This window comes from Stylophora pistillata, chromosome 2, assembly GCF_964205215.1.
Source record: "Stylophora pistillata chromosome 2, jaStyPist1.2, whole genome shotgun sequence".
Taxonomy (NCBI): domain Eukaryota; kingdom Metazoa; phylum Cnidaria; class Anthozoa; order Scleractinia; family Pocilloporidae; genus Stylophora; species Stylophora pistillata.
The window spans coordinates 40,730,213-40,740,914 of record NC_142520.1 but is presented as its reverse complement, the minus strand read 5'-3'; the positions used below and the strand labels follow the sequence as shown (position 1 = coordinate 40,740,914).

General features: G+C 39.0%; 1 pseudogene; it reads right to left on the bottom strand.

The window, feature by feature from the left end:
* Window positions 1-9,811, bottom strand: part of LOC148739503 (uncharacterized) — a 52,702-nt pseudogene extending 42,891 nt beyond the window's left edge.
* Between the last annotated feature and the right edge of the window lie 891 nt (window positions 9,812-10,702).

Sequence of the window (10,702 nt, the reverse complement as noted above, 5' to 3'; positions counted from 1 at the left end):
CACCGATCACTTCATGTGCACCTCCGCCAATCTAATATTTTGCTTAACTTGCACTTATTGCAAAAAGATATACATCGGCGAAACAGGCAGAGGACTAGGTGACCGATTCCGAGAACACCTTCGAGACGTGAAAAGGAATGACTAGGACACATCGAAACCAGTCGCTAGACTTTTAATTTACCTAATCATTCTAAGCAACATATGGCAATCTGCGGTCTTTCCTTACACTTAGGTAGCACGGAAAGCCGTAAAATCTTGAACAAATGCTCATCTTTCAAACCGGCAGTCTAAATCCCACAGGGATCAACGAACGCTTTTCATTCCACTAATTTATTCATGTTTTTCTCGTTGCCATGTTCCCACCAATAACGTAGCTCCATTTTCTGCCTTTAAAAGCACACACAACACACAATTCCTCTATTCGCTCCGACGAAGGGCTAACGCTCGAAACGTCAGCTTTTGTTATGGTTACCATTTCAACTTTGTTGATATATCCAAATGATATCAGGGTAGAGACTAACGGTAACCTGGTTAGCTCAATTGGTTAGAGCGCCGGATTGTGTTGTGCGGGAGGTCGAGGGTTCGAGCCCGGGCCGGACCAATACTCGTGGTCTTAAAATAACTGAGGAGAATTTGCTACCTTTCTGTAACATCAAGGAAATGGATAGATATTCTAGTCTTCTCGGATAAGGACGAATAAATGGAGGTCCCGTCTCCTGCAGGGTTGGGGGTAGGAGACGTTAATTTCCCACGCACGAGATTACTTTGTGGTGGATGTCCTCCCCTAGGGTGGGATGTGTGGCGGGAAAAGGTGAGTAAGGTGAGTTCGTTACATGGACTAAAGCGGCTGTCAAAGGCGCCTGATAATGCTGACGTCCGATCTCAACCTTAGTAACACTGTAGACCTTAGCAATTCAGCCTATGCTGCTATTAAGGTATGGAATCATTCACTTCACTTCACTTCACTAACATCACGGAAGTATAGCATTGGTATCAAGCAAGAGAATTTATAATCTCTTGCATCAAGTTAGCAAGCAAATAGAATGATAAGCTACAAAGGATATCAAGATAGATAATGGCAAATAAACCATCAGGATTTAACAGGAACTCATGGAATTAAGCTTTATGTCACCAACTGAGTAATTTTGAAACAAACGGCGATGGGGGCATTTAAGTTGCTAAAATGTAACATCTAATTCATCTCTTGTTTAAAGTTACATATATATATGCCCCGTACTTTCAAAAACTTTAATTTCTACTTTGACCCGTTTACCAATTAAGCCATTTTCTGATAAAATAACTTCAAGGGATTAGTCTAGGCAGGTGCAGTTGGTTTTGTTAAATCGTTAAGCAATAATCAAGATCTTAACAAGACAGGTGCTCTAGGGACTTCCTTGGAACATTATCAGTTTACAAACTACGCAATTGCTATTGTATCATGGTCTGCTCCAACGGCCAAAACTTTCTGTCACTATTAATGATTATAACTTATGAAGAAGAAGCACCTGGTTACATTATATTAGTCACTTTATTCGATACTAAAGGTGTCTGCAGTAGTGATTTCCTTGTTTCATGGACCTTTCACTTTGCCAACAGCTGCCAAAGCTCATGGTATTGACTACCCAGGAAGTATCACTCTGTTCGAGAGACTTGCAGCCAGTCGAATCATTTTTGTTGTTGATGAAGATGACAAAGAAAGGAAGTATGACATTGATGCACTCCTAACGTAGTATGCTGATAGTATCAAGTGTCTTGCTCCCTCCCTAGAGGCAAAGGGACGCTTTTATGAACTTTTCACATCCAGAATGGAGAATCAGAACATGTGATTAAGTCACCGCTCATCAGCCTTGATCGGCCCCAGTGTTCTGCTGGGAAACTGGCACAATAGTGCAAGAATATTTGCAGTGATCTTTATATAGAGGATGAAATAGAAACCTTTCTTAAGATAAGGACGAAAACTGTTTATTCACAGCTTTCTGACAATTTCCTAGCATCAGTAATCCCCATCCAATTATCACGATAGGAATGAATATTGTGAATGTGGCGAACCACAATAATTTGAAGCGAACTTCTCTTGGATGGATCTCCTCCATTAATTCATCGTTCGCAGTTGAAGATTTGCCGCTTCGGTGTCGGTGAGAAAACGCCATAAAACTTCTTCCTCACTTGCATTTTCGCAGAAAAAGTGCTGGCACCGCCCAAGAGGGTCTCAATGGGATTAACCGTTGGTTGTAAAACAGCAAAATGATTTGCCGTTAATAAACAATTAATGGATGAGGTTTTTGTGATATCTGGAATAATCAAGGTCGAGGTAAGTGTTATCAGCCGAAGCCGAAGGTTGAGGCTGATAACACTAACCGAGACCTTGATTATTCCGGATATCACAAAACCGAATGCAATAATTGTTTTATTCTACATTGTTTTAAAGAAAATAACGCCAACCGTATCATCGCAGCGAACACAGTTTATTTTCTTACTTCGCAGTCCGTGAACTTGACATTGCTCCACCGGAAAAAAGACAATGCGCACGCAACCTACAGATTATTCACTAATCTGTAGGTACAGATTAGTGAATAATCTGTAGGTTGGGCTGTTTCCCAGAATGAAATGTGGGCATTTTGCCAATGAGAAGATAGATGGTGGCTACAATGTATAAAAATAGTAAAAAATTGTCCCCTTTTAACCGTTAGTCGTGAACAAAAATAGACCTTATAGTAAAATATTTAAATCATTTTTAAACCAGTAACTTTTAAAGCCGCCCAGCATAGCCCCTTTGAGAACCTCCAGCCAACAAGGCCTCAGCGCTGATCGAGGAGATCTCTGACTGTCAGCGACATTTGCGTTCTGTTCACTTGAACAAAGAAATCAGGGGTGAACGTAAAAAAAAACCTTGGCTTCAATGACTTCTACTTATAAGATATTTCACAACCTCGATTTCCTTCTAAGCCCTTAATGCTTCTCTAAAATGAAGAAAAAGAAAGCTTGTTCTAAAGGATGCTAAGTACATGTTTGTGAAACATCCAGAAGTTGTCTTTGATGATAGTCACGATAAAGTTAATCACCGAAACAAAACAAAACATAGCTAGAGAAAACAAAAAATAAAATTGTGTAGTTAGTTTAAATAAAATGAGATTTGGGTGGAAAACTGAATGAATCTGTGCTATCCGCTATCATTCAAATTGACATAATGTCCAATTCTTGCGGCTCCAGAGCATAACATTCGATATTAAGGCTAAGAAAATAAAATTCCAATACTATAATGTAATATCGGGATAGAGTGTAAAATCTCGGTAGTGAAAGTGATATCGAGGTAGCAAATGGAATGCCATGCTAGTGATTCATGTGAAGATAGAAAATGTAACAATACGGTAGTAAACTATATTATATATTTGAGTCCTACGTCACAAAATGATTTTGGAACAGACGGCGAGCCAAACATTACTATCTGTGTGAAATTTGTATTCGCTTGCTTCTTCTTAAAATCAGTCAGATGGTAGCATAAATATTGCCGAAATGTTGCATCTCATTCTTATTTTGTTTGGAGTTTGTATTTTTCCTCCTAACTGATTGGAAGTCCCTGCAGTACCTAGCTTCACGTTTATCTTTTCATACACCATATGCCGTTGTCTCAATAAAACAATATCGGGGGATCGGTTCAGAGTCGAGCAAAGAGTAGAAGGCAAGGTGTTGGATTATCAATGCAAAGCGTAAAAAATATTGGAGCCAAAGTTTTTTGTTTTTCGTTTTGTTTTGTTTTGTTTTTTTTTTCGTTTCCCACAGGGTCTTGTTCGTGTACTAACAAAGCCCAACCACCAAACACCTCACGATGAAAAACGTGTCCTTTCATTCACAAAACTGAGAAAATATTGGGACCCAAAAGGTCCATTAAAATCACCGATCACTTCACGTGCACCTCCGCCAATGTAATCTATTGCATAACTTGCACTTATTTTTTTCTCAGTTCGAGAGCGGGCGGTATTCTACGAGTCCTGCAATCTGATTGGTTCCGAGAGCGGGCAGTATTCTCCCCATCCAGCCCGCTCACGGCGGGCGGTATCCGTTTCGCTTGAGTTAGTTTGCACAACATTTCAAGCTTCGCTGCAGTTTTTCACAAATATATCTCATTTTGCAAGCTGGGCAGAGTTTTTCAGCAAAGACTTCGATCACGACCTTTTGGCGATAAATAATATTAATTCTTTCTTCTCACTCGCTCTCAAATCACTTTGGTTTTTCGGCAAAAATTGATCTTGAAATAAATTTTGAGGTACTAAATTTGTTTTCAAAAAGATTGAAACGCGGCCTAAAAACGATTTGATATTTAATAATCCTTCCCAAAAAGTAACTCAGAAAGTTAAAACGAGAGTTAGTTGCAGTTAACGATTACATTAATTAATGTTACTCTCAATCGTTAAGACAGTCTCTGAATTCTTCATCACAATTCGTTCGTTTGTAAAACGTTGAGCGAAGTTTTGAGTTCTATAAATACACTTTCGCCTACTCTTTCCAAGTCCCTTGAATTTGGACATTTCTACCATAAATTTCGCCACAGCAACCGAAGGAATTCGATGAATAAAAGTCGCATTAAATTCTTTTGTGTCTAGCTGGAAAGAGTCTCACTGACTTTAGCCTTTCGGTGGAAGAACAACCGATGTACACACACCATTACAGAAAACAGACAAGCAGACTGACTACTCCAAAGCAAACATTTGCATTCACTTACAATTTGACTTTCCGTGACATTTAAAAAACGGAACAGAGGTAAATCTTCGAAGATTAATCGTCCCTGGAAATAAGCAATACTTTTCGTGAGATCTACGAGTGCTTTTTTTTTTCTTTTTGTTTGTTTGTTTGTTTTTTTTTACGAGAAGATCGTCGCATACTCATTTAACTCGTGCGTGTTTGTCATGCCAGTACTGTTGTTTATTCAAAGGCGTACGCTTTTTTCCTCTTCAGTTGACAAGCGTCACATCATGATAGCTCCTTATCAAAAAATGTTTCAAAGTTTTCTCGGAAGCCTTTTAAGTTACCTTTACAAATAAAAATGTTTCGGTGAAAGCTTTCTCCACAGGCGGCCCAGGCTTTGTCACAGGCTCTTTCACAGTGGACTATTATAGAGCTTGTATAGTAGTTTAGTTGGACTTGCTTTTGAGCTCCATAAATATAAAGTTGTGTGAAATAATAAAAGAAATAAAGTCTTACCTTCATACAGAGTAGTCTGTGTTGTTCTTGTCGCGATTTGAGGCCGTTTTGCTGTGTTTCAGCTCAACTTCCTAGCACTACCAAGTAAAAGGTAAAGTAGGAAACTTCTGTCTCAAGCATGCTCGTTAAAATCGCTCGAAAAACACACTTAAATGCTTCACCTTGAATCGAAACTTGGCAGCACAAAAGCCAAATAGTTTCCTTTCAAGTTCATCAAAACAAATCCCACAAAAGTTATGTTGTCGAGCACTCAGCCCAGCGAAAACCCCAAATTGATCGCCATTTCAACGCAGTTAGAATGCGCGTCCGTCAAAACCTGTGCAGTCAAAAGTTCGTTACGACGCGGTCAGCCTGGACACTAGCAAAATCAGTCCCAACTTGTAGCCCCACGATATGAATGATTCAGTCAGAAATAAATACCAACCCACAAGTGGAGGGAATATTTTGCTAAATGGCTTGCTATTTTGCTAAACATTAGCCACCAATGGCAAAATAGGTGAATGAATCAACATTGCTGTTGGCATTATCCGTTATACGAATGTCATGGTCTTTTCCGAATGTAGGACTAAGCCCTGGGCGCTTGGCAATTGCAACCGTTTTTTGGAACACCATGCTCTTAAATAGATGAAGCCCTTCTTTGTTTCGCAGAGAAAATATGAAAGAATGGGTAGTCGTGCCATAACTTCCGCAAGAATCTAAGGAACAAGAGCATGAATATGAGTAAAACTAATAGCCCTTTTGGGTTACCATGCCACTCGCTGCAAAACCTCATAGTTTATATTTCAAAAGTCTGATTTACATACATAATATAATATTCCTAGTTTAGGTATAAGAAAATTCGTTGCATTTTTGGACAAATATAATTATAACCTTGTTTTCTTTGTATTACAACTTCAGCTAGAGGATTGCAGAAAGAGCAATACAATACAACGTCACGGCTCTTGTAAGATTTGAAAGTGAACATTATGGAGACACTTGACCTGTATAAGCATTTGAGTGACTGAAGTTCAGATCAGGAGTGCTTGCTATGAACGTGTTTTTAATAAGTTATGCTATGAACTTATTAAAAAGAAGGAGCGTGAGAGAAAATAAATTAGCTTGAGATCATCGTTCGGACCGCGCTGTTTTCAGTTCGTTCATTACATTTCCGAGAATAAAAATTTACCGCCCTTCTTTGCTGAATAATTTAAATGAGGTACGAGATGACCACTCATTACCGGTAAAGGGCCCCTTATAACGAACCTGACGTAATTTCGCACCGTCTACCAGAGAAGTCCTTTGGACAACTGCATTCGAAGTTGTCGACTTGATCGATGCAAGTTCCACCGTTAAGACACGAATCTTTCTCGCAGTTGTTAATATCTGTAAAAAACAAACAAACAAACAAACAAATTAGAAGTGTTATCAACACACCAGGAACGTATATAGTCATACTATGGATTGTTGGGTGATTTTTAACATTATTCCTTTATTCTCGTTGATTTAAAGCCTCCAATGGACTACCGAGAGGTTGTAACGAGACATTAGTGTGAACACTTCCCGCGCAATTTAAACCCAAGGGTCAAAATTTCATCTAAGGAATTGGCAAGTTGAAAAAAATCAGTCTTAAGAAGAAGTTAAAGAAGTGATATATAACGCTGATAGAATGGTTAGAAAGGAAAGGAATCTTTTACTTGTTTCGCATTCTTTCCCCTTAAATCTATTTTCGCAAACGCACACATAGCTATTTTTCTTGTACTGCGGTATGCAAGTCGCATTGTTATGACAGGGTCCTCTGTTGCCGGCAAGGGGTCTAAAATGGAAGCAGAAGTAAAACAGTTAGTCAACAATACACATGAACTTTGCCTAAGAAACAAAAGAAAACACTGATCACTAACTATAAACTAGTGACAGTTGTATATAGTTGTATATGTACTGTATTTTGTCGATTATGTGTACTAATAAACCAGGCTTTCATTGCAAACTCGGGCTTGTCTGATCAGGTATTTCTATGAGGCTAGAATTTATTCAAAGCTATGCCCATCTCCGGTCTTTGCTGGGGAAAGTACGATACACCTGATTATGCAAGTGCAACTCAGTCACGAACTAATGTAATACAGAAATCAAACATTAATTATGTGAGGCAAACGTTCCCAAGGAAAGATGGAAATCACCCTCAAAAAGAGACTTAGCTCCTTGTTATAGCTTTGGGAGGAGCTGGATATCTCAGTAGTCTATCTTCTTCTTATGGTGGAACAGAGAATTAACTCTGAAGTGGAAATAAAGTGCTAAGTGAAACCTATGAAAGTCCATTGAGCGTTAGCCCTAGTAAAGGGTATTAGGGAACCACACGAGGTAAAGAGAAAACTCTTATGACCTCGGTGGGAATCAGTCGAACCCACTACCTTCGGATTAGATCTAGCGTTGCTCTGCTGACTAAACCACGAGGTCGGACAAAGAAATTAAAGTCGGGGTCGATTAAGGTGGTGAATCGCGGCGAAGAGAAAGTAAAGGCCTGTTTAAATTTTTTCAAGATTTGCTTCAACATGCATTCAGCACTTTGTTGAAACAAATGTTCGGTACATTTAAACAGGTCGTCCAACATTGTTGAAAACGTAAAACATGTTGAAAGCCTTTTTGAAGGCGTGTTGAATCAAAGTTAAATCGGTTTGAACTTTCATTCAACATCGATTCAACTTTTCCTTTGTAAGGCCTTTGTGAGGTCTTTAAAAAAGACCTCCGAACAACTTTGTTTTCGCATCCAACATTTGCCCAACATCCGTTCAAATTTAATTTTGATCAACGAATTAATGTTGGTCAAATGTTGAAACCGTTTAAACGGGCCTTAAGGGTATATATAGATGTTGCTGGATATCTCTAACCGCCTCCCGGTTAGCTCAATTGGTAGAGCGCCGGACTGTTGTGCGGGAGGTCGTGAGTTCAAATCCGGCCGGACCAACACTCAGGGTCTTAAATTAACTGAGAAGAAAGTGCTGCCTTTGTATTAATATCTAGTCTTCTCGGATAGGGACGATAAATGAAGGTCCCCTCTCCTGCAGGGTTGGGGTAGGAGACGTTAATTTCCCACACACGAGATTACTGTGTGATGGATGTCCTCCCCGGGGTGGGATGGGTGGGTAAAAAAAGGGGTTAGGTGTCAATTGGAACGAAAGTTCTGTTCCTTTCTCCTGCCATTCCTGTGGCGAACAAATTAAACTTAAACTTAAACTGTACTGCATAGCACTCTGAACACAAACAGAGAAAGTCGGGGTCGATTTGTGTTTATCCCTCGTAGCTTAGTCGGCAGAGCAACGGGGCTTTTTCATGGGTTTCACTTAGCACTTCAATTTACGCTTCTGAGTTAATTCGTTGTTCCACCATTTGTGTTCATAGTGCTACGCGGCACAACATTTATATGTATCTTCTTCTTAGTTGAGTGAAAATTATTGTTTCGCATGAAGAACAGAATACACATTTTTCTTTGACATTTTGTTTTTCAATTTTTGCGTAAAAATGTAAATTGAATTCTTTCGCCATTAAATTAATTTGCCTTTACTCAGCTGCAGCTATCACACATGAGGCTACATAGCTGCATGAAGAAAGATAATTAAGTAAAAATAGGAGACTTTTTTCTACTTGTAACATTCAATTCTGTGGCAACTGTCTTCTGTGCTTCTGTTTTCTGAAAGGTTTTCTTATGTTGGATGTTTTGCAGTCGTGAATTTGCGTAATCAAATTGAATTCCGTAAGCATGTCTTGTATTTATTGTGTACGCAAAAGTAGTGACTTTGTAACCTCTGAAGCGAAGCCAAGAGGTAGTCAGTTCCGCTGTCGAAACTCAAATTAACCACCGCAAGGAAAATGTGATAAATTATCTCTCCATACGTTGTTTGCGTGTATATGGAGATATGAAGCCTTTGAGGGGTTTGGAGAGCATCCAAGACACTAGAAATACCCCAAGGGACATTAGCTCCAATTAAATCGGACAGGACTGTTGCGAAACCCTGAACGTGGAGTAGAAGTAGTAGTAGTCTTTATTCAGAGGGGTAGTTCAATCATCTGTCTAATTAAATGTTTCCCCTGGGGCATTTTCTCCAACAGCACGTAAAACTTTGTTAATGTTCAACACCAGACCACTCGCCTGGATCCTGTAATATATGATGAAATCTCTGGGTGATGAGAACTTTGTCCGAGTTGTTGTATTTGTCTGATGGTAGCAGCTCATATGCACAGGTTCCTGTTTTGGAGACACTTGTCTCCAGGTTGTAACAAAAACACAAAGGGGCGGTAAGGCAGGCAAATCCACACTCACCGTCCTTTTTAACCTCAACTGAATTAATCTTGCTGATATTCAAATAGGAAAACGTTTCTTCTACCATCTTCATCAGCCACACGTTGTCTGAGGATTCTCGACTGAGACCTTTTGTTAGAAAAGGTCCAGACGTTTTTATTACGTATCACAGGGAAAGGATTTCGTCACTTGTAAAGCTATCCTGAACGCTCTCTAAATTGAAAAAAGAAATTTAAATAAACAGAAAGTACGCTTTTTAGTACCTTGTGAGGTATGAAGACAACAAAAAAGGCAGAGCTGTTAAGGAAAACAATAAGGGAGTGTAAGGGAAACCAGCTCCATATCTTTTTTTCCTGAAATATTGCGTTGTTACTTTGCTCGATATGACTAATGTAACCAGGTCCATCTTCATAAGTTTTTAACGGATAATTACCGAGGCATATGGCATTATGAGAAATATTTCTCATAATGCCATGTGCCGAGGTAATTATCTATTATAATTATTGATCCCCATGAAATCCTATTGTTCTGTGTCTGTGTTGGATCTTCGATTTTAGTCGCACCTATGTGGGATAATTGTGATGCTCATTGGTATTGTTCTTTGTTGTGATGAATATATCTTAGATTTGAATTGTGCCGAGGGTTGTTATTGTAGCTCGTTGTTATAGTTGTTCCAAACAGTTCTAATGATGGAATTAATTTGTGCAAGGCGTGTAACACTACTAATTTGCATACTTTATAAACCAGAGATGTCAGTCATTTTACTCAGTGCGAACCTGGGTTTAGAAAGAGGATGGATTCGTCGAAGACGAAGGATTATTTATTACCCAGAGCTCTACGAAGGTAGATATTTCAGCAGAAATCGAAGGTAATGTAGTGTAACGATTGTGCTCCATACTATCAGTCTCCTTGATTGTATTTATTTTCACTGTTTGAAAGTTTTAGTTGATTAAAGAGGCACTTCGAAACAAAACATTAGGTTGCAATGAACTTGAGTTAAACGCACACGGTAAAGTTGACAATGTGGTAAGGTATCCGCTTTGGTGCGCTTTATACATTAAATTTCCTTAAACAAGCTGCAATATTTTTAATAATTGTAACCTGCACACTGCGATATTTTTAATATTGCAGCATGCTTATTTAGCGCGTTTTATTATATTACCCCTGATAATTTCCCTGCTAACAAAAAGGACCCCCTCCGTTTTCCTCATACAATTGTTTTGTAATCTTAAA